The sequence below is a fragment of the Parus major genome, chromosome 4, assembly GCF_001522545.3.
Source record: "Parus major isolate Abel chromosome 4, Parus_major1.1, whole genome shotgun sequence".
Lineage (NCBI taxonomy): Eukaryota > Metazoa > Chordata > Aves > Passeriformes > Paridae > Parus > Parus major.
The window spans coordinates 37,107,112-37,130,224 of NC_031771.1; the positions used below are offsets into that span (position 1 = coordinate 37,107,112).

Sequence of the window (23,113 nt, forward strand, 5' to 3'; positions counted from 1 at the left end):
ATCTGGTTAAAGGTTTGAGGCAGGGTAGGAGAACAGCAAAGGATTAGAGCTTACTGCCTCTCTCTGTTCCCTACTGTCAGATCACTTTAGATCCTAGTCAGATTTCATTACTTTGGATAGATAATTAGCAGCCACTCTTACTCAGCAATTAGGGGAGTGTGTGATGATATTGCTGAGGTGGGGAGAAAGCTGTGCCTGCAAAGTCCAGCTGGCAGTTCTGCTTTCATCTGTGTGCAGTACCCAGTGGTAGAAGGTCCTTATATCCCTGTACTTCATTCCCATGGCAGCAGGAGGTATTGTAGGTACTGTATGAGGCATTGCTATAGACTACTTGGATGTTGGTTTGGCTTTTTTTTTGCCACTGGCCATCTGAAATGAAAGACTGATAAAACAGATTTTAAAGGATGATATGCAAGGCAAGCAGTTTGTGGAAACTGTGGAAATGCTGGCATTGCTCTGCATGGTTGGCATGGCTAAGGGAGGTGGGAAGGGTTTTGCTGAACTTCTGTGGCAAGAGAACATGAGAAGTTTGATGGTCATCTCTCCAAGCTTTCATAAAATACTAGATCTTGGAGTACAGTGGCAGCATCAGGATTTAAATGCTGTGTCTATTATGCTGTAGCTAAAAGGAAACAAAGTGTATTAATAGGTAGCAAGGCTTTGCACCTGCTTAATCAAATTATTCTTCTTTGACATATTTCACTCCTGTAGATGCTTCTAATAGGTGCTAAGGGATCTAGTATGGCATAAGAAATAACATTTGTGTTGCCCATTACATTTATTTCCCTGATCAAATGAGGCTACCAGGATGACCCATCTGACTCCTGTGATATTTCTATAAAGAACAAAATTGAGTACTGTTCTTGAGATTAGTGTGTTAAAAGTATTAGGTTTGTTGTCTTAGCTGTGCTGTATTTTCTCATGTTCTCTCTCATGCTGATTGCTAATGACAGGCTTTGGCAGGAGCTAGTCTAGGCAGTCCTTTCTGTGATGGGAACCAGATGGATGGTTTTGCTCTGGCTGCCCCTCCCATTGAGCATCAGGAGCAGGAGGAGGGGGAGCCCTTTTGGGAGGAGAGGGGGCATTTGTAGAAAACTCAGTGAATGGCAGAGAACCAGTTCTTGTCTATCCACCACTTCTCTTCCCTTGAGGCTTCCAGTTTTGCAACTTCTAACCTCACCCTTGGCTCCAACTTCTTGGCTTTCAAGCGATTGTTCTGTGTGTTACATTTTCATTACTGGTAAAATTGATGGAAAATCACATTTTATTATGTGAAAAATGCAGTGTTCTTGACTGTCAAAGCTCTATTCAGCTGGAAAAAATCTATGTGAGGCACTCTTTTATATTTCATGTATTTTGTGCATTGGTTGGAATGAAAAAATAATGAAAGGCTGTATTTTGTCAACTTTTGCATCTGTCTGACTGGCAGCACTGACTGATTTGTTTTTTAAATGTATTTATTTCTTGCAGTAAGCACTATTATTCTCCACCCTTTGACGATAAATGCAAATAATATGTGGAATGTGCAAATAATATGGGAAAAAGAGAGATGCAAATTATTCAGTCCCTCCAGGTAGGTCTGAGAAGAAACTGGAAATGTGACTGCAGCATGAAAACTTGCTGTCTTTATACCAGCTGCAGCAATGATAACAGGGCTACTGTCTGTCTGTGTTCCAGGTTTCTGTGAACACATCTATTGTACCTTTTTTAATTTGTTTTTTCTTCTTCTCTTTTTCCCCTTTCCTCTCCTGCTGTGAAACTCTAAATGGGATCTGGGCACTCTGAATATCTGAAGTACATCACTCATAAACCCTTCTGCCCTTTGTGGGACCACTTCTGCTCAGGTGTGGTGAGCCCAAACTGTTGAGGCTCTTGGGCTGAGCACAGGGCATGAACTAAAAAACCTTGGTGTTAGGGAGGACAGGTGGATACTGCTCCTGAGATCCAGACTAGAATACCTTTTAGCCTGAATCAAGCTTCCCCTCAGGGGAGAAACGTGGCTTCCCTTCCTGCACAGCCATGTGCCAGCTGTGTTGGTGCGTGGGCATGAGTCACATGGAAGGGAGCCAAACTGATTGGCATTGTGAGATGCTGAAGCTCTTGGGATGTCTTTGCAGCAGGAATAGGTTTTGTTCCTGCCTTGCCATTGTCCCTACCCATGCTCCTGCCTGGAAGAAGTTGTCATGCCACTCTGCACTGGATGTGACCCTGGTGTGTCTCAGCCATGCTCTTGAGCACTGTGTGAGGCCGTAACCAGGGGAGGACAGTGAAGTGCAGCTGACACACCCATCCTGCCAGCAGCCCGGGTGTGCTCTGTGGATCAGGCACACCTGTGATTCAGGATCTCCTTGCAACCTGAAAACAGTGTTTTCTTTTATTACATTTTTTTGGCTTTTTTTTTTTTTTTTTTTTAATATCAGAATTGTTTTCCAACTTAGATCACTGTAACTGCAATTTCAAGTGAAGGACCTGTGAAAAGAGGTGTCAGGGTGTTCCTGCCCAGCATTGTTTCATTGTTGCCTTGTGAAAAATTCACTCCCAATTCCAGTAAAGATTTTAATGTGAGAACAAATTTTCAGTTATTCTAAATATTAGAAAAGTGCTGTCTTTATTCTTGCTAGTTCCATATAGATTTTTCTATCAGTGCAGGAAAAAAAAAGTAAACTCTACAGTAAAAGCTTACAGACAAAATGGTAGAAGTAAAAGCTTACAGAAAGATCTAGAAAATCCTCCATTATAACTGAGGCATGGTTTATTTCTGCACTTTTTGACTCCCAACTCTGTATGTGTTAGAAGCTCTTCAGTGCGAGCTATTAGTCATTAGGAGAAGCCTGGTCTGGAGAGCTTCCTGGCTGGAGAAGGGCACCTTGCTAGCTATGCTTTTGTAGTTAATTTGCTCCAAAATCTTGTGAGGGTGCTGGGCTTGTGAGGACTTGCTGGCTGGAGAGTCAGTGGTCAGCAGCACATTTGTTTGAGTGAAGTTGAAGAGAAGAGGATTCCAGAAGCTCCTGCTCAGAGCAGTGCCAGCTGTGAGATCAGACAAGGCTGTTCAAGGCTTGATCCAGTCAGGTCAGACTGGAAAGTCTCCAGAGATGTGGATAGCACATCACTGCTGGGCAACCTGTTCCAGGAAACTCTTGATATTTTGATGTTTGTTACCACGTGGCACTTAGAGTGGTCAGAGGTAAATATGTGGCACAGTTCTCTCTGTAGATGATATTCTTGAGACTCTGTTTAGGAGGTGTGTGTGTAATGACCCCACAAGCATAGGACACTTCTACATGGTGCTCCCTGCCATGAAGAGGTGGGTGCAAGGGATGAGGACCTGCTTTGTCCTTTTTTGGGGGTAGGTATGGGGTAAGCAAAGCCATCCTGCTGTCCAGGGTGCAAAAACCAGTCCAACCCATTCTATCCCTGGTTTTTCTTGACCTTTCTGCCACGACCACATAGAAGTGATGCAATAGGAATAGTGGTGCTCCTGGGCTGTCCTTTCTCCCCAGTAAGTGATACATCTGTCCTGGCTGAAATAGTCTGCCCTGGATTTGGCAACCTGGTAGCTGTCACTGCAGTTAATAGCAGGGCTGAGGCTTGGTGTCCAGTGCTGGCAGAAATAATTCTCACTTTCTATGTTCCAGCACAGGGCTGGGACATGGGGGGACATTGCAGCACCTCACTCAGGGCCTGAGATCCCCAGTGCAAGCCTTCAGAGAGATGGGCACCTCCTGCAGCTTCAGCCGGGGATAGAAAACCAAGCCTCACTGCCAGGATGCAACCCAGGAGGTGCCTACAGGACTCCCTGCACATTTGCATTTTCTAATCTGCTGCCTAAAGCATTATCTTGCTTGTTCAGACAAGTTGTTCACCACATCAGGAACGTGTGGGAAAATAACTCAGTCAGGATAACCAGAGGAAAATAAATGGTTGTGTAGTTGGCCATTTGGAGCTGAGCTAGCTTGGGAATTTTTTTTCCTTCAGCAACACCCTGAAAAAAATGTAGTGTGAATGGGTGTGAAATATAAAGAGAGTTTGCTTCCTTCTTGCATAGGCATATATCCAAAAAAAGACAGCAGTAAATATAGAGACATCTACTGCTAAATGCTTTAGCATAGTGGGGCTTTAAAGGATCTAAAGGCTCAGTGTGTTTGACTTGTAGGGCATTGGACCTTCCCCACTGAAATGAGCTTTGAATACAAGGGAAGTCTCTGACACAACAGAAAGGAGAAGCCACAGTGATCACCCAGGGTGTTTCAGTGCGCTGCTCAGTCACCTAGACTCTGCTTCACCCCTTGATTCTCCATTTGTGCTTGAAGAGAGGATTCCAGACAAAATGTAAGTACAGAGGGGAGAAAACATGTCCTGTGTTAAGGGCAGCAAAATGAGACTACAGTGGGTCAGATCCCAAAAGACATTGATGTTTGTTGCTGGGGTGTGGAAAAAAAAATGTGTTCAGGCTACAGCACTTCTGAAAAACGCAGAATTACTTCTCTTCTGCAAGATGTAAAGTGGATTTCACAGCTAGTGTTTCTGTTGCTATTTAAGAGACATCAGCGAAAAAGAACAGGATAATGCCTTCTGCTACTGTAGAAATGCCAGTGTAAACGATTTATTTCCTAATTAGTAGACATTGCTCTAATGATAGAGATATTTAACAACAAGTTATTTGTATCATATCAAACCCTGTATTCTAGAGGTGGCTTTTTCCCCTCTGTTGGGTGTTAAAACAGTTGCATGGATTAATCACACTATAATGCAGCCAAATAGCTCATCCCGGCTTGACTCAGGGAGAAGAGGCTTTTTGGTTTGATACACACATGAAAAAAATTACATCCTAATTTTGAAAAGTATATTTGAAAATAAAAGCTGAAGTTTAAATTAAAAAACTAAACTAAACACCTTGTTTTTCCCAGTAAATGAGGTCATGCAGCCTGATTGCCTGGCCCATCTGTTGCTGTTCATAAGTATGTTATATTTTTAAGGGCAAATATTAAATGGTATTATGTAGCTATCTACATTTTTAAAAAAAATTTCTCTTGGCTTGTCAAGCACTGTCATTATATCAACCGCTGTTCTTAAAACAGGATTTTGGTTAAAATAGTATATACCTGCCATCTGGTTGAAAAATGTAATCTTCCTACACAACTAAGTGGAGTTGAACTACGGTATTAGGAATAGCTCATGTTCTCTTGAAAATAGCAGCTGATGGCAGATTGCAGAAATCAGCCAGTTATCAGTTGTCATTAAGCTATTTGATATCTGACACACATGGAAAGCATGCTATTTATAAGTATGCAATGTTATAGAAGTATTCCTTTTTTTTCTTTTTCTCCTTCCCTTTACCAGTTTAAATATGTTGGTTTGACTGGACTGGAAAGCAAAGTCTCCCTTAATATTCACAGAATAGATGTGCTGCAGACTGAAGGTGTGCCAGACTGTTTGTAACATTTCTGTCATCAAAAAGTGATCTGAGAGGGGTATAACAATAAATCTGGTGCTTCTGTGCTATAGAGCTGTAAGTGTCTAAAGAGAAATGTCAGCTACAAAGAGCCAAAGAAACAGAAATACGTGGAACTAACTGGTAGAAGGTTGCAAAGCTAGAAATCACAATGGAAAAGACGCACGTTACTTCAATATGCATTTGCATTTTGGCTAGCAGGAGAAAAGAACTCAAGTCTTAGCATCAACTGAAGCAGAAACACTAAAGGCATAATTATTTGCTAACACTGGGCAAGGCACCAAAGACTCTCAGAAGTATAGGTTAGTCACTGTCATGAAAGCTTAATGCTAACCACTAAGCAAGGACTTGTAGAACGCAGGGCAGAGGGTGCTGCTGGAGAGGACAGGGAGGCACAGTGATGCTATGACCTGTTCCCTTGTCATACCTTGTGAGGTATCTGGTGGCTACAGAAAACAAAGCAGAAACAGCCTGCTCAAAAAGAGGGATTAAGAATTATTTTGTGAGTGGAAGTGTGAACAAAAAAAGCAGTCAAAATAGGATGGGGTGCTTTCAGGCTAATGATTTTATTCAGAGGTGATGTGAGGAGGTGGTATTTTCATGTGGGATGAGGGTTAGACCCTGATTAATCTGCAGTAATGACATTGAAATCTTGTGAGCACATCCTTCAAGTCTTGGTAAAAAATAAATATATATCACCTATAAAAAAATACAATAAGAAATAATATAAATATAATAATATATAAATAATATCTGATTATTCTCACAATTTTTTTGTTATATTAGACCAGAAATGTTTTGAGTACAGTGAGGAGTTTGTTGACACCACTGAAAAAGCCCCAATCTCTTCTCCTATGTAAGTGTTGTCTGGAAAATTAAGGTCTATGGTGTTGTAGATTCAACGCAGTCTTGATCAGGTTTGAAACTGTTGGGTTTGAATCTGAATCCTCTTGCTTTTCAAATGACATCTGAGATTCTGGTTGTGAAAGGTCTCTAGTCATTTTGCTTTTAAAAGTTACTTCACCCATAACCATCTAACCATAATAAAAAATGTGTTCAGCTTCATAATTATAAGTTTTAGGTTTTACAGTCAGCAGAGGTATGTTCTAACAGAAAATTAGGTAGCAAAGGTGTAGGTCAGAGGTTTGTGGTTTGCTTTTTATTCGTTGACTTTTCCTTACCAGAGAATTTGAAAATTTTATTATGGAGACTAATCATGTCTCCCTTGCTTCAGGCTTTTGCAGACTTTCCTAGGCCATCAAAGCAGCTTCAACAATCTCAGCATTTTGGCAACATTGCAACTATCTTGACCATAAAAAGACCTGTAACTGGTGCAGAGAGCGCCTCCCACAATGGAAGGTTTGCAGGAATGAGGGGTGCCCAGGAGCAATTGTGGCTCTCCAGCGCTCCTTCCCAGGTGTGCATACCATATGCCAGCTCTCCGTGCTTTCCTGCTAACCAAGCTGGTGTTCCCAACCAAAAGCAAGGTCTGCAGCTGCTGGGGAGAAGCCTCCTGCTGGCACACAGGGAAAGCCGGCAGAGGAGGCAGGGGCAGACGCCTTACTGAGTGAAAAATGCAGATGTTCATCAGTTCAGGGCAGTTTGACAGAAAGTGTCTCTTCCTCTCCACTTCCCAGACTGCATACTGTTATTTGCAATTCCAATATGCTTATTCTCTAATTTAGTAGCTAATGACTCATCTGCCCTGGTGTGCCCCTCCTTCCCTCCCAAGTCACCAGCTCTCCCTGCTCGCTCACTTGCTCACCAGCAGACTGGAGCAAACCTGCTGCCTGGTTTAGCTCCCTTTGGCTCGGCCTTCACAGGTCATTTCAGCTTCCCCACCCTGGCAAAAGGTTAGTGAAAGCCCATTTATCTGCCTCTCCTTCTTTGATTTGTAATTTTTTCATGTGTTTATCTGCACAGCAGATGGCTAATAAAAAAACCCCAATCAAATAATCTGAGTGTGTCTGGTGAGGGGTGGTTGGCAGAGAAAACTGGGAGGGAGAACAAGCACTCATGGATCAAAAGTAGCTGTTTAGGCAATTTTATTTAAGGACAGAACACAGTATTTTATTTTACTTCTCACATTTGAGGAAAAAAAAATATGTTAAAAATGCTGACTATAGTTGAAGAAAACATTTTTAAGTGTATCAAAACTTGTAAAGATTCATCAGAAGTGGTCCTTGGTAATTAGGTTTCAGTGTGAGAAGCATCCTGGAAGACAAGGATGTTTCTCAAAGGAGCTTGATGGTTTTGCAACTGCATAACAAAGTTTTCCTTTATACAGTAGGCAGATGCCAAAAGTACTGGATATGGTGGCATGTTACTCCTAGCATTTTTACAAGGAGGTTAAGAAATGATGTAGCAAAAACCAGTTGTTTTTTCACATGGGTTCTAGGAGTACTGTAGATGAATCCATTGTGTCAGGTGTAAATGTGAGAACTTAGTCTCAGCAGTCCTGAAGTACTAAACTTTTCCCAGCAGAAACTTGTCTTGACTTTCTGGGACATTGTTCTGGTGTTGTTCTCAGGTTAATTGTTCCAGGTCAAGTTTTCTTGTGGAAGCTTAAGTCATTTTCTCAGTTTCTCAGATTCTGACCTCTTTATGTCAGTGGGGGATCTGGTAACAGCCATATTTAGGCCACCAGATGCACTGCATTATGAGCACTTGGGGCTTTTCCTTTTTTTAGGGGAAGCAGGAGGTGAGAGAGAGGAGCTCTAAAACTGGTTTTGTTTGCAGCAACATATAAGTTGCCTTTGGCTTAAGGGAGTATCTTGTCTTTGACTTGGGAAGTTCTGCTTTTACAAAGAGAGAGCTAGAAAAGGAAAATTTTCTTACTGTGGCTTACATTCCTTGAGAAATTTTCGTCATGTCAGAAAAGATTGCTCTGTCTGACCACACAGCCTTTAAAGTAGCAGTTCTGGGATTGCTTAAGAAATTGCACGACTAAGGAGAACTTCCCAGCACCCAGTGCATACCTCAGGTGCTTTGCTGAAGGGCACCAGTTGATAAAGCAGTCAGTTCCAGCTGGGAGCTCCCAGGAGCACGCTCCAGGCCTTTAGTGCTGGGGATGCAGCTCTCTCTTGTTCCTGCTTCCTCACAAGGTAACCACAGACTACCCCTCTCATCTCATGTTGCTCAAGATGAGAACACGTGCTGAAGTTCAGAATCAAGTTCCATGGACAACATCCAATGTAATCTGTCTAATCTGATTTTTTTTTTTTTAATTTAGTTTAAGTTTTATGTCATGTAGTGGTTGCTGGTGCCAACAGGTATTTTGCATATATATTACTCAGTATATTGCACAGAAAATTAGTGTTTTGGGTTAAGATCAGGAAAGAAGAAAGAATAACTTTTAAAGTCTGTAAACTTGGCACAAAACACTCTTGGGAGCAAAAAATGGTAGAAGCAATACGAGGCCCATCAGGGCAATATGTTCTGAGATGGTGGCTTTCCACAATGTAAGAAGCAGATATTTAGGGCTGTATGCATTTAGTGTAGGATGTGCATGTAATTAACAGTCTTTCTGTTTTTCTTAAGATACCCTGGAAATTTATATGCTGAAACCTAAAGTTAAAATCTCTGAGGGCAGCTGCTTTCAGCTTAAGAAATGGCAGGTATTTAGTTTCTGGTACAACCGAAAGTTTTGATGTTTTCCTGCCTGTGGTTTATGATGGACAAAACCTCTTCTGGGATATATATGTATATATGGACTTTGCTGTCTCTGTACCAGAATGCATGTGACATTTTTCTGTCTCTGTGATCCCTAAAGGTCTTTAGGAAGGATATGTTACCGTTGCCATTTTACAGCTGACAGCATGACAAAAATGTGACTATGTTTTTCCCCAGGGCTTCTGTTTCATACTAGCTACGCAGGTAAATGAGGGAAAATACCTGGGGATTCAAGTGAGGGACGCTTGAATCTGGCCTGTTATACTGGGAGGGGTGTCCTTGTCCACAAGGCAATGCACTTGTGGCATTATTGTCTCACCTCAGGGCTTCATACATCTTCTTGCCGACTGGATATTTTCATAAGAAGATACAGGGAGAACTGGAAACTAACGTGCTTTACCTGAAATTGTGCCAGGATCCTTACTAAATACTTTCTTTTTGCTGTAGGGGAGACTTGCTTCGTGACTGTGGTTATTATGTGCAAAAATAATGGTTGTGAAGTACTCATTAAACCCTGCTGAAGAGGACGGTTTCGGTGGGGGGTGGGTTCCCAAGGGCTCAGGAGGCATTGTGCCCATGTCTTCGTGATTCTCTGCTGTTTAGTGTGAAGGAGAAGTATTTCTGCTCTAGATAATATAAAGAATTATCAAGAGGCTTCAGAAGAACAATGTCCTTTGGACTTTTTAAAAATGAAAGCATAATAAAAATGTTTCCTTGACTACAGGAAAGATGCAGGCATTCATGTCTACAAGTGGTGCATTGCGTTACCTTCTCAGGTAGCAAGCAGAATCCCACGCAGTGTTCTACTTGAGGACTGATTTGAGTTGCCCTTGGATCAAGGTCCTGTCTAGATTAAAGGCTCAAATTGAGTCATGTGAGGTGCTGCAACTGCCCTGGTACTCTTTGCTCATGACAAATGTAAAGTTATTTGAATTAGTTGGCATCTCAAGTAAAAGCCATGAGGTTAATAGTGTAGAGATAATGTTCAGCTGATACCTGGTAGCTTCGTTATGAATTGACCATTGAGGAAAAAGCAGGAGTGTCAGTTTGTATGCTGCTGGGTTGGTTTCATTGTGCTGACCACTCCCAGGTAAAACCTTACTTAGCAATGAAATGCAGGTTAGCTTGTTTTAAACAGGAACAGCCTGAATTCAACCAGCCGACACAGATCTAAAGCAGACTTGCCAAATTCTTGAGGGTTGCCTGATGTGTGATGCTTCTCAGCCCTGATTTAAATGGATGTTTGGCATCACCATTGCTCTACTCCTGTCACCCAGCAGAGATGCCATGCATTCAGCAGGGCTGCAGGACAATCTGGATGGAGTGGCTTGTGACCATGGAGCAGATCCCCAGGCATCATCAGGGGGGCTTGTAGGAGGCAGGAGTGATGGCAGTGATCTTTCCCTCCACTTTGTGCCACCACTTGGTGCCTACCATGGTCTTCTTGCTTCAGACAGACCCTATTGGAGCCCCTGGATTTCTAATTTCATACCTAAATTCTAATTCTAGTTTCATACCTAGAGCTTAGAACTGGACTATCTGGCACAATGCCAGCTTAACTTATGGGCAGGAATGAGAGAAATGGGAAGGATGGCTCCCATGCTTTCCTCCAGGGGGAAGGAAGCTGGACAAAGGAAGCCAGCTGGCTGTACTTCCCTTTTCAGTTTATTCAAGGAATATTCAAAGGGAAAATGAAGGAGAAGCCTGAAATATGGCCAGTTACATAGATTTCTCAGGCAGAGCCAAGCACAGCAATGATATTAACTGTCTGCCTGTACTCAGTCTGTATAAGATAGGAAAAGGACATATGAAATAATTCTTTCTCCTTCTATGAAATCTCCCTTAACCAGGCTAGAAGATGAATTATCAGTTTGGAAAAAGGTTTTTTAGAACAGCTTTACTGCCATAACATCTTCATGCCAGTTTAGGTTCAAGTACAGAACCTGGAGACCTTGAATGCTTCATGTCTCATGCAAAATTAGATACCTTATGTTTCCACATCTTACATTTCCATGTCTGTGCACGTGTGACATGCCTGTTTAAGGCAATGTGAATGCATGCAAAGGACATTTTTTTATGACCTAACTTCTTTGAACAGGTTTTAGTCATGATCAACTTCGTCAAATATGATTTTGAGTAGAATGATAATAAACTATTTAAAATGCACAAACTTTGCTTTTGGAAAATATTCTTAGTTCATGAAATGGATCAGAAATAATAGCCTGCTGCAGAAGAATTTCTGTTAATCTTAAGATAGGAGATAAGATTTCAGAATCAGATTAAAATACTTGTGTTCCACATTAGGAGACCTCCTTGGTTCTGTCTGACAATCAATTAATCCTCTTTGGGGTCACAGTTGCTCTCGTCTGCATTTACTTCTTCCATGTTGTGCATGAAAGACCTTTTATAGACTTTTAATGCACATTTATTTGGTTGAAAATTGCATTGCAGGCTTGACCTTCCCTTTTGTTTGTCTTTGTTTCATTTCTTTTAGCTGAGAGCAGGGAGAGATGGGCACTTCCCACTCCCTTGAGTTTAGTGGGAGTGGCAGGGTGGTGTGCAGACCACGTCCCACTGAGCTGTTTAGCTGTCATGAGCGTCTCATGATTAAATCTCATGCTGAGGGTGCCGTATGCTCCCCTCACCCAGCATCTCCACTCACTCAGCATGAATTTCCCACTGTGTAAGATGTGGGAGACGAGGTGACAGCTTCCTTGCAGGCAGAACACAGGATACTACATGGGAAGAGAGAATGTAAAAAAACACCTGCTCTAAGCTGGTGCTGAAGATATTCGCATAATTTATTAGTATTTTTAGAAAATGAGGGCAATTAAGGAAATAAATATTTTTCATAGATGCAGCATATTGTGTTGTTTAATATCAGATGATGTCATTGTTCAGTGGTGCTTTGCATATTACCTCTGTATGCAGCAGAGGGCACTAAGTGGTGCTTAGTATTTTAAAGTACAGGAAAATTCTGCATTCTTTTCCTTCATCATTACCCAGATTGCTGCCTTATGAGTACTTCTCACGTGTCTCAATTACTGACTACTACTTTTTTTGTGTGTCTTTGTCACATTTGTTACATTTTCTCTTCATGAAATTTAGAGAGATGGCCCATCCAAGGGCAGTCTTTCAGCAGGTTTACATTCTGGGAAAAAAAAAAAAAATCTAAAAAATTGTTATGTCAACTCATTTTCTGAGTTGATTTGCAGTCATCACTGTCATTATGATTTCTCATAAGTTTCCCAGCAAAATCATGGTGAAGTTGGGAAAGACCTAGACAGATTTCTCATCCTACAATGATGATGTAGGTGAACTCCTAGAAAATCAGGGCTAAAGTCTGAAGAACTTGCCAATTGCCGCAAGACTGGAGACAGAAGTATTTTGATGATTTCAACAGTAATGATATTTTGCACAATGATGTAACCACTTCTCTCAAGATCAAAATAATTTAAACTTTTCTGGAAGCTGTATGATATAAAAAGCATGTGTGATGGTTCATTACAAGTTTCTTAGCCCTACACTAAAAAGTAGTTTATATCACCACCATCTTTTGAGTACATGCAATTTGCCTGGTTAAAAAATAAATTCAAATAAGTTCATTGTATTTACATACAACATGTCAGGGATGAAAGCATTCTTGATGGTAAGAGATGAGGTGAACTCCTTCTTCAGTTAAAATAGTTTGAGGGGAAGTAAAACAGGAGGGAGATGGGTTTAAAAGGAAAAGGAGGTGATTCTTCATGCCAGAGAGAGAACTTGCAGGACTTCAGATGATGCTGTGAGTGCAAAAAGTTAACATAGGCTGATGGAAAGACTGGGCAAGCCTTTGGCAGAGAGGCCTCGCAGAGACTACTCAGTAGGGGAACCAGAGCAGGCACAGCAAATCCTTCAAGCTGGAAATGGAGGGACACAGAGACTCTTATGAGAAAGTGTGAGTGCTGCCTTATTCTTTCCTGGCTGTCTACTATTGGCCTCTTTAGTAGTCTAAATATTGGACTAGATTGTTCTGGGGATTGCTGGGGAGTTTCCTCTGTTTTCTATTAATGGACTTATTAAAAAAAAAAAAAATCAGGCTGTGGAAAGCAGTTCTTGTGCAAATGAATCACAAATGTAAAGCAATTTCAGGTGCATGACAGACTACATTCATTGCTTAGCTATCAGACTATAAATCATATTTATAAATCCCCCCTCTGGAAGAGTTCTGCTGTATTTATTTCAGGTGGCTTTCAAGCCTCATTTACAAATGTATTCCTCCAAACGTTTCCAAATGGTACCTCCTTGTACTTTTTTTATTGTTGAATAACTTCCTAAAATGGTTTGCACCAAATAATTGTGCTATTTATGTTTCATCCCTGGTCTCCCATATTCAGTTGGTTCACTGATATATCTCCAGTGTGTAGAATGTTAGATTAGTAAGGTGAATAGCTGCTTTCTTTTATGTCTTATCCTGAAATCATGGTATTTGAGCTGGTTACAAATGGCATCTGCTATTCAAATGACCAAAATGTAGAATGCTGGACTAAATTAATGTGCATTCATTGCACAAGCCCTGTGGCCACAGTAGTAGTCCAGTCCAAGTCAAGTCTTGTCTTCTAGCAGAAAGACAGGGAGTTACAGCTGCACGTCTCACACTCGCCGCATCTCCGTCCAGCAGAGTAGTGGTGGTGTCAAAGACACGGCCCAGCACCTTTGAAGGAGCCTTTCCCTCTGTCTTGGTGTGATGCCCCCAGCCCTGCACGGGGAGCCCATCCTACCACAGCTGCTGGGCAGGGGTTTGCCCAGCAGGACCAGGGGAACCCTGCCCGAGCAGCGCTCATCTTCCCACCTCTGCCAGCAAGTGCCCGCGCAGAGCAGGGTGAGGAAGTGCCGGGGGGTACCATAATGCTGTGGATGCTTGGAGCAAGCAGGAACTAGGGGCTGATGGGTGGTGGGTGCCCTATCTTTGCCAGCCTCTGGAGGACACATCTTTTCCCATGGCTGACTGGCCTGCCTGGGCTTGGAGGGCAATCTAGAAGTACATATTCGAGGTTTGATCTGCAGGGCTTTAATCATCCCAAACAAGCCAGTCCTGTCCATATGCAAATACAGGTTTCATGTAAGAGTTTAGTATTTTTTCTTAGTTTGGCAACTTCTGTGTCTTATGAGAATCAGAAATAATCCCTTTGTCCTTTTGATCACTGCTTTGTTAAAAGTATGTTCCTTTTTTTCCAATGCCATTCTTCCCCATGTCAAACAAAGTAGTTTTATCATGAAGTTGAGCAAAAAATTTAAATCCTTTCAATTATTTTTTTAAAAGACATTGTACAGGTACTTTAGCACTAAAGATAAATGAAAGATTGGGATAATTCGTATCTGTGTGTGACAAAAGCTACCTTGTCCTTCTGTCTGTGCTTGTTGGTTTAGGAGAAGCAGATATATAGCTCACAGACAATATATGAATGAGGAACATATTTTTAATCTCTTGTTAAGATGTAGGGTTGGCACTAGAAGATGTGAGGACTTTTTATAACTCTGCTCCCAGCATGGTGCTGGGTGAATTCCTTGGGACGCTCTGGAGAGCAAGCAGTGTGCTGGGGTGTTTCCTATTAGGGCTCTCAGCTGGAGCCTGCTGGGAACCGATTTTCTCCTTGTTTTTTTTCCCTGGGATTCTGAAGCCTAGTGAGAGCCAAGCAGTCATTTTTGCAGTTGTGGGACTTTGAACTTCTGTGAAAAATAAATTTAAAAATACCATCCTTCTCACTAAGAAAGACACTGCAAATCACTGAACAGCTAAAAAGTGAGTGTGCCTCTGTCTAACTAGCTGCCATATCTCCAAGAGTATTGGGGGACTATTTCAGTTACTTGCATTCCAAGCTACAGAAATGCTGTAAGTAATATATGTATTTCCTATAATTAATATACCATATAGTTGTGTGTGGTTAATAAACCCTAGTGACATGACAACCTAAGCACTTGGAATTTTTGTTTTCTTTTCATTTTAAAATGCAGATGGGAATAGGAAAATAATGGTTAGTGATTTCACATATTTAGGTAAAAGGCTTTTTTCCTGGTCTGGATGGAAGTTTTTTTGTTGTGCTTGCATTAATGTATGAAATTCAGTGTTCTTTCTTTGTAATAGAATGAATAAAGGTACCATGGGAAAAAAAATAAAATTGTTTCCTCTGTAGATTTTACACTACTGTGCAGATATAAGTATTGCATATGTTTATGCATGTTAATTTTTATTGAAATAAGAGTTTCATGCTCCCCCAGAGTTTTATGTTTGTTTTTTTTTTTTCTTTTAAGAAACACTGCAAAATCCAGTTAGAAAACTAAAAGCAATGTTGTGGGAGATGAAAAGTATATTTTGACTCTGTTTCTTGATTCATGACATAGAGACTTGTGAAATGTAGGATTGCTTTAGTGCGCTTAGACCATTTCAGAATATTTCATGCTGGAGAAAGGGAGTCAAATGCCACAGTTTAAGCAGATGGTGTTCATGAGTCTGTCTGTGTAGCACTTCCTACACCACGGAGTGGGCGGAACGATGGGAGTAGAATTCTCTGCACTGTCACAAAGGCTCAGATGCTGCGCCAGATACAGCACCAGGCTGTCTTGCACCAGATGTTGGTGGATCAGAAGGGAACAACCTGCTTGGAGTTCAGCTTTCTTTCAGTGTACCTGATTCCTTCTTTCGGGTTTCAGTCTCTGGACTGCTGCTGTGGGATCTGCTGTGGTCCCACTCAAGTCCTCAGGACTGCAGAGGTATTGCTGCAGGAGTTGCTTGGAGCTCAGTAGCTCATTGAAAGACACTCCCCTGTCTATCCCCATGGTACTATACCCATGAAGAGGATCTGATCCTTAACCAGCTGAGCAATGCAACCATCCTACATCAATCTTATCTGCGCACACTGCTCTGTGAGAGTGCCTATAAACACATTCTGCATCACATTGACATCCTGGCAATTTGAAGAATCTACTGAAAAATGTCTTTCTCTACTTTCAGGACTCTTCCAGTATATAAAATTACACTGACTACTTTGAATCCTTTACTTTAGTTGCCCCACAAGAACACAGTGAAACTTTGCTAGTGGGAAAATAACACAGAAGTTCTTTGTCCATTGCCCACTCTTTGCAGGCTAGGAGGTGGTTGTTATCTGTCTTGACAATTGTAAGGCTGGTGGTTAACCACAGCTGAGGGCAGTAGCATTACTGTAATTTCAGCTAGAAAATACTTTCTGGTGACATTCAGGGGGGTTAAATGGTCACACACTGAACTTTCCTGATTTTCAGCTAATATATTTTAAATAAAAATTAGTTTGTTAGCTAAAATATTTTAACTCTTTTCCCAACACTGTCTTTTTACATAATTGGATTTAATGTCCTTAGAAAGGCTGCATGATTTTTCTATGCCCAGAAGGTAACAAGAACAATTATAGTGAAGATATTGAGATCAGTCCTAAAGAAGGAGTGAGATGATCTAAGAGGAATCTGTGTTTTCAAGGATGGTTCATTTGACAGGACTCACTGACACACAAATGGTGCCTGTTGCTTCAGGACCATATGACAGTATTTTTGTCATGCATCATGCAAGGTTAACATGGGGGTTGCATCAACAGAGAGTAGTGCACAGAGAGAGGTAGAGGTAGCAGTTCCCAAATGGTGTAAAGGATGTAGCCAGTAATTACAGTCTGGATGATATAAAGGGTATAGCCAGTAATTACAGAGTCACTTCCTTGCCCCTGAGGACCTGAGCACTTCTGTCCTGTCTCCAGGCCAGTGAGCAGGGCAGTGTAAAACTGATTCTCTTTTAACCCTTTCTTAAGCTGTGGTGTCAGACATCCGTTGTTTAACTCCCTAGCCCTGGGAAGGGTCAAGTATGACCTTTATGGTTGGAGGAGAGCCCATAATTAGAGGGTGAATACCTGATGCCCTTGTGTTGCATGTAGGTAAAAATACAAACTGCGTATTTAATAGATATATAATATACAATATTGCTGCTGCTAACATAAGGAAAGTTACTTTTTTGCAAATATGTGAGTAAATAAACAAGTTGAGCCCACATAAGTCATCAGATCAGGAGTGATAACTCACTGGCCATCTGTTTCTCTCTGTGACTCTGTTTTTGTTGCTTGCTCTTTGGATACAAAAATGTATCCAAATGAAGGTGCTTCAGCTTGCCACCTTCACATAATTCTTTTGTTGCAGATATCCTTGTGAATGTTGAGTGTCTGTTTTGTTTCTGACTCTGAAAATCATGATATGCAGAAAAAAAATTGACTTGAAAAAAGCCAAGCAAAACATGAACTTATACAGGAATTAGGAATAAGATTTATCCAGTTTGTCTGAATAACTGTTTTGTTGCTGGAGTTATTTAATTTTCATCCAGAATTAGTAACCTTCATTACCCCTTTTCAGTAAATGTGAAACCCTACCTTGTGCAGGAATATCTTGAAACTTGTGTAAACATAATGAATAGGAGCATTAAGTGCCTGATAACTTGCCTTCACTACTTGGGAGGTGTTGCTGCTTGTAGTTCTTGTTGTAACTTATATTCACATTGCTGTATACATTTCTATAACTGACTCAAAAAATTATGATTCTGCTTTGAAAAGGGATTGGGCACTTCTTGTCATTAAAGGTGCATAGTATCATATTTCTTCTTCAAGAAGACAGAGATAGAATGTTTTCTGAATTTGTTTTTTTTGGGTTTGATCGCTGAATTCACTTACAGTTGGTATGCTTAAGTCTCTTAGACATTATTATATGAATGATAAGGTTTTAATTTCTTACCTAAATGTTCTGGGGTGGTTGGAATACTGTCATCAGAAGTTGGATATGGCAAAATTTGTTTCTAGCTGCCTTGTCTTGGACTGAAATCTATTGGTTCTGAAATCACTGCAGTGATCATGAAATCATGCAAATTAATCATTTGCACTGATTTTCAAAGTGTAGCAATGAAGAAGAATGCAGTTTCCTGAAGGGGTAAAGATAAACAGAAATATGTTCAGACATCTTCTGAACCCAGGTCTTGCCACTTTTGAAATGGCCTGCTCAACACGACAGTTCACTAAAAGAGAAAACTGTGTTATTGTAGTCACATGCTCAGAGATCAGTGTTCTTGTTTGGTTTAGTGCTTTTTTCTTTAAATAGGGAAAAAATAAAATATGTTGGAAACTTCTTTGACTGGTAACATAGAAATAAGAATACAATTTCATACTATTATGAAAAAAAAATTTGTAATGTTAGTGGTATAGGTCTCATTAAAATGGACAAGTCTTATCAGAAAGATGCGATTTTAAAAAAAACACAATTACTATTAAGTCATCAACATTCTTTTGCAAGTAATGCATGGTTGGTTACTTTAGTTGAGCACATAGAGAACCAGGAGTTTCATTTAATACCAAAATATTATCTCTTTCTCTTGGATAAACAAGGCAGACTGATGGTAGTTGGTGCTATGTGCAATGTGAGGCAAGGCAAGACCGAACTGTGTCTGTTGAATCATTGCTTCTCATTCCTAGGAAGTTCTTTATGGACCAGATCTCCTTCAACAATAAATTACCTTCCTGCTAGGGTTTCTTTAGGGATGCTTTTTTAGCTGTATGCTTTGCTGAAGCCTAGGTTCAGGTTACATCTGCCTGAAGTTTGTTCTTACTTGTTTTATAGGGGTAAGGAGTCCAACAGACAGGCAGAGATCACTAGGTATCTTGAGCTGATTCCTGCCATGAAGAGTGAGGGTTGAATGCAAGGAGCATTTTTGGCTGCCAGGGCTGTATCCAGTGGTGCCTGTTCTCCAGATAGTTCAAAGGCTTTGTTCTGCTTCACTGGCCTAAAGCAGGGAGTCAGGGCAGAGCCTCTGTTTCAGAAGACCCTCATCTTCTTTCAAACTATGGAGAGCCAATACTGCCTGTATGACTGAATTACTGAGGCATTTCTCTGTGTGCTAGTTTGGCATGTTATAAAAGATGTCTGTGATCTGTAATCATAGTTTCTGTGCTTGTTTAATCATCAAGGAACAATAATTCTGCTCACCCTCCTTTGCCTTTCATCCTCCTCTATCATCTCACCTTGCCAAAAGCATGTGATGTTCCTGAGCTTGCTATAACCTTTCAGTCTTTTTTTGTAGCTGGAACATTTCAGTGAACAGGCTTGCCCTCCTGTGAAGGTACCCCAATAATATACTGATGTCTAGAAGTAGAGGACAGCAGCTTGTCAGACATGCATGTAAGTCACAGCAGTGACAGTTTCTGTGAGCTGTGCTATACTGATTTGCAAATAACCCAACATTAAACAGCTTAAATAATTTTGAAGTGCAGCAGCCTGTTCTTCAGGATCACCAGTGATTTAAGCATGCATTTGCTGCTGGCTGGAGTACTTGCTTCCATGAACCACTTCATGTAGTTGGAGGTTTTAAACTCCTGGTACCTTTCATGACACTGAAGTCCAAAGGCTCCTCAGACTGTGAACATCACTATGACAACCAGTTACTTTTCTCCTCAAGTACACAGTTTGTAAATTTGGGCAGGGATGTTTTTGTGGATGTCTACTGGAACATCTTGTCAGAAGCTAGTATGGATAGGGCTCATAAGACCTTATGAGACAAGCAAGCCAAACACAAGTTCTTCAAAGTGATTGTAAAAATGAATGTGAAACTCATTTTTTTCATTGAGTTTATGATACCCAAATGAGAAAGGAGAGACACTCACAGGGTGAGACAGGGGACAGAAATAAGGCTCCTACCATCCTGTTTACCTCCAGGAGAATGGAAGTGGGCAGAAAAATGCAACCACCTAGCAACAGTTTTGAACCACAAAGCTTGTTGCTTACAGCTGGGCCCTATGTCAGTGGCAGGGCATCATTGTGTTTGCCTGCCATCCCACACTGCATGCAAGTCTCAGAGTTTGAGGTGACAGTACTTGGCAAAGCTGCTATGCTAAACTCACTGATTTTTTTTCTTTTACATACCTTGAAAATCCCATCCTGCATAATTACCTGGTTTTGTTGAGAAAAGCTGCAGTGGAGAAAAAGGCTTGTTAGTTTATGGGATAAGAGGGGATAAAACAGGTTTCTCAATCCCTGTTCCTTTTGTGTGCACTAGAAGGCTCTTGGCAGAAAGATAGCTGGATTTCCAGGGCAGCAGGGAGCCACACTGGCTTCTATTGCAGTAATTGGGCAGATGCTACAGAAGATGACGCAATAAAACCTGTATGTTACTTTTATATAACTGGGCTTTTGGTAATTGCTATAGGACCATTTATTAGGTAAATAATTAGTTTTTTCAGAGAAGAAGTTGGATACAATATATTTATTGGAGAGATTTATGAGAGCTAAAAGGTAACAAATTCATATATTGGCAGCTGTTTATAACACTAATTTGTGTGCTTTATTTAAGTCCTGAATATTATTTCAAAAGCTTCATACAATGCAGGATTGAGAAAACGGTGGCTGGAAGTAAAGCAACTGAGAAATGTATTTGAAAACCTTGCATATGATATCCATTCCTTTTGTAAAGAATATTTCCTTTATGACCTCCTCCTGCTTTGTATTTAACATTTCAAAGAACTTTGGGGGACTTTCTGTAGGCTGTGTCTTCACGAAGCCAGTAGCCAAGGATTTAAAGTATTGTCAGTGCTGGCCCGAAGCTGAAAACTGCAGGCGGTTTTAATCTCAGGGTGGGGGGTGGGTGTTTAAACCCAACCTTTTGTGTTCAGATTAGGGAGTGCAGGAGGATAGACTTAAGGGGTGTTAGAGAGAATTTTTTCACTGGCAGTTCAGTAATAGCATCAGGCTTTGGAAATACTTTTTTCCAATTCTTTGTTATTTCAGTAATTACTATGTGGTGGGTAGAAATCCATAGGGTTTGTGGGTTTTTTAAGTACCTCAGCAATGACATGGGGATATGGGCAATAAAAAGAAGTACTTGTTTTTATAACTTTTTACTCCTTGGACGACTGTGGGCACTTAAATGCCTTTTCAGATAGTCTATCATTGTTTCAGTCCTAATGTCTGTGTTTATTTTGTCTCGGTTCCATCAGCTGGGATAATAGTAAGATCCATCTTTAGAGAGGAAGACAAAAACAATTTGACACTAGCATCGTGCTCTGACAAATCTGAACCCCGCCAGTTGTGAAGGCAGATTTCCTGATCTACTTTACACTGTCTGAAGGATGGAAAGGTTACTAAACATCTCCTCCATTAAGAAAAAGATCAAAGGCAAGTTGCTGAGCACCTTGCATTTGGAGTTTACTTTGTACAACAATCTATGAAGCGTTTGTCCTGAGTATTTGTTGATTCCTGGAATAGCTGGGGGTACAAAGCATTTGAAATTTTTATGTATGAGAACATGGTGACTCCTTGCTAAAGTTTCTGAGATGATCACCATAACTAATAAGATTTACCACAGTTGGTTTGTGTAGGTATTCAGTTCAGCTCAACAGTGATCAGTTTTAATGAAGACTAAAGAGTTTCTAGCTCTTAATTTTGTACATGATTCTTTCAAATAGAATCCTAATGCTAGGAAATTTTACTTTCATGTAAATGGTCTCACTTGAGATGTTTGTTTCTTTTGAGAAAGATATTTTTAGGTTTCTGGAAATATTAAATGTCAGTGGTTCTCTGTGCCTTACAAAAGTTCATTGTAATACATAAAGCATTTTGAAAGAAATTTTATCCTATGCCACTGCCACTCATGTGCTTTAAAGGATGTAAGTATGGTTTTGTGGTAGAAGTGAGGAGTACACTTCAGAATTAGAAAGGAATTTTCTTCTTAAATTTTCTACTTTGATATTAATTTACTTTTCCTAATTTCACAATTTTATTTTGATTATCACAATGATACTCCTTTGTTATAAGGGAATTTTTTTCTTCATGACACCTACATGTTTCAGTTGTTCTTATCCTTGTCTCTGATCAGAAAGTTATTGGTTGAAAAATTCACACCAGAGATTGTTTTTGTGTCTGATGGTGACACTTCAGTGTTGTGCTAGAAACATTTTGATAAGGCTTTGGGTGCTGCTCCCTTCTGCTTAGCTCCACAGAGGAGTCAAAGGACTGACCTGCAGAAATCTGGGAAGTAACAGTGCTCTCCTGGATTTAAGCCTCTCTTTGTGTTTAAAACCAAATTAATTAATAACAAAGCAACTGACAGCTGCACAGCATTATAGAAGGATTTATAGAAAAAGAAAGTAGCAGAGCTCCCTGTGGTTAACATGTTTGCTTTTGCAGATTGCTACTGTTGTGTAGGGTGTCACTTAGTAAGACAAAAATTATTTTGTTGCACTAGACCCCTGAGAAAGAATTTAACTTTCTTACAAGGTGGTGGGAGAAGTTTATGACCCAGTGCTATAAAATGTCTTTTTCTTGTTCCTCTACTAGAATACAAAAATCTCAGCATTCAGAAGAAGTGCTAAGAACAGCTTCTACAGAGAAGCAAGTGCAAGTAGTGCCTACATAAACCTTCATCTGAACAGGGCAATGGGAAATTGTCTCTGGTTGCACACAGGTGGGTAATATCAGAGCTTCAAAAGCCAAGTGGAGAATGGCATCAAGCTGTGGTAACCAGGGGTAGTCAGAGTAGGTGCAATTTTCCTTCTGATGGGTGCTACTGTGGAATCAGAAGAGAAGGGACAAGCTTCAGGATCCCACTGAAAACCAATAACTAAGAGTAGCACCTTCACAGCTGGTCCAGAGAACAAGCAGACTGATGATTTTGCATTGATTTTCCAAAAGCTTTTGGGTCAGGTATCTGGAAAGTGTAATCTAATTTCTGTCAGTTCTTATAATTCCTCTCCAGAGTTTTTTTATGCCCAGATGTATGTGCCAATGTGGCAGCTTCTGAATCTGAGACTATAATAAAATATCCAAGAAGTGACTGAATTACTTTACTGTGAGGTGAGAAATTGGTGCTTTTTCACTTGTAAGTTTATGTCTTGCTTACATTTTCTTCAAACTTATTGGTAGAAACCATACATTTTCAGTACTAAACCACTATTTTGAAAGCCT

At 40.6% G+C, this 23,113-nt stretch overlaps 1 protein-coding gene across 3 annotated transcripts in view; it reads left to right on the forward strand.

Moving 5' to 3' along the window:
* STOX2 (storkhead box 2) overlaps positions 1–23,113 on the forward strand; it is a 142,149-nt gene that overhangs the window by 40,717 nt on the left and 78,319 nt on the right. The window contains exon 1 of one of the 3 annotated variants that reach the window (XM_015624927.3): positions 4,055–4,329. The exons of 1 other annotated variant lie outside the window; for it this stretch is intronic. The gene's annotated coding sequence lies outside the window, so the exon portion shown is untranslated. Of the gene's footprint in view, positions 1–4,054; positions 4,330–23,113 lie in introns of those variants that run through there. One more of the 3 variants, XM_015624921.3, reaches the window with a different exon arrangement.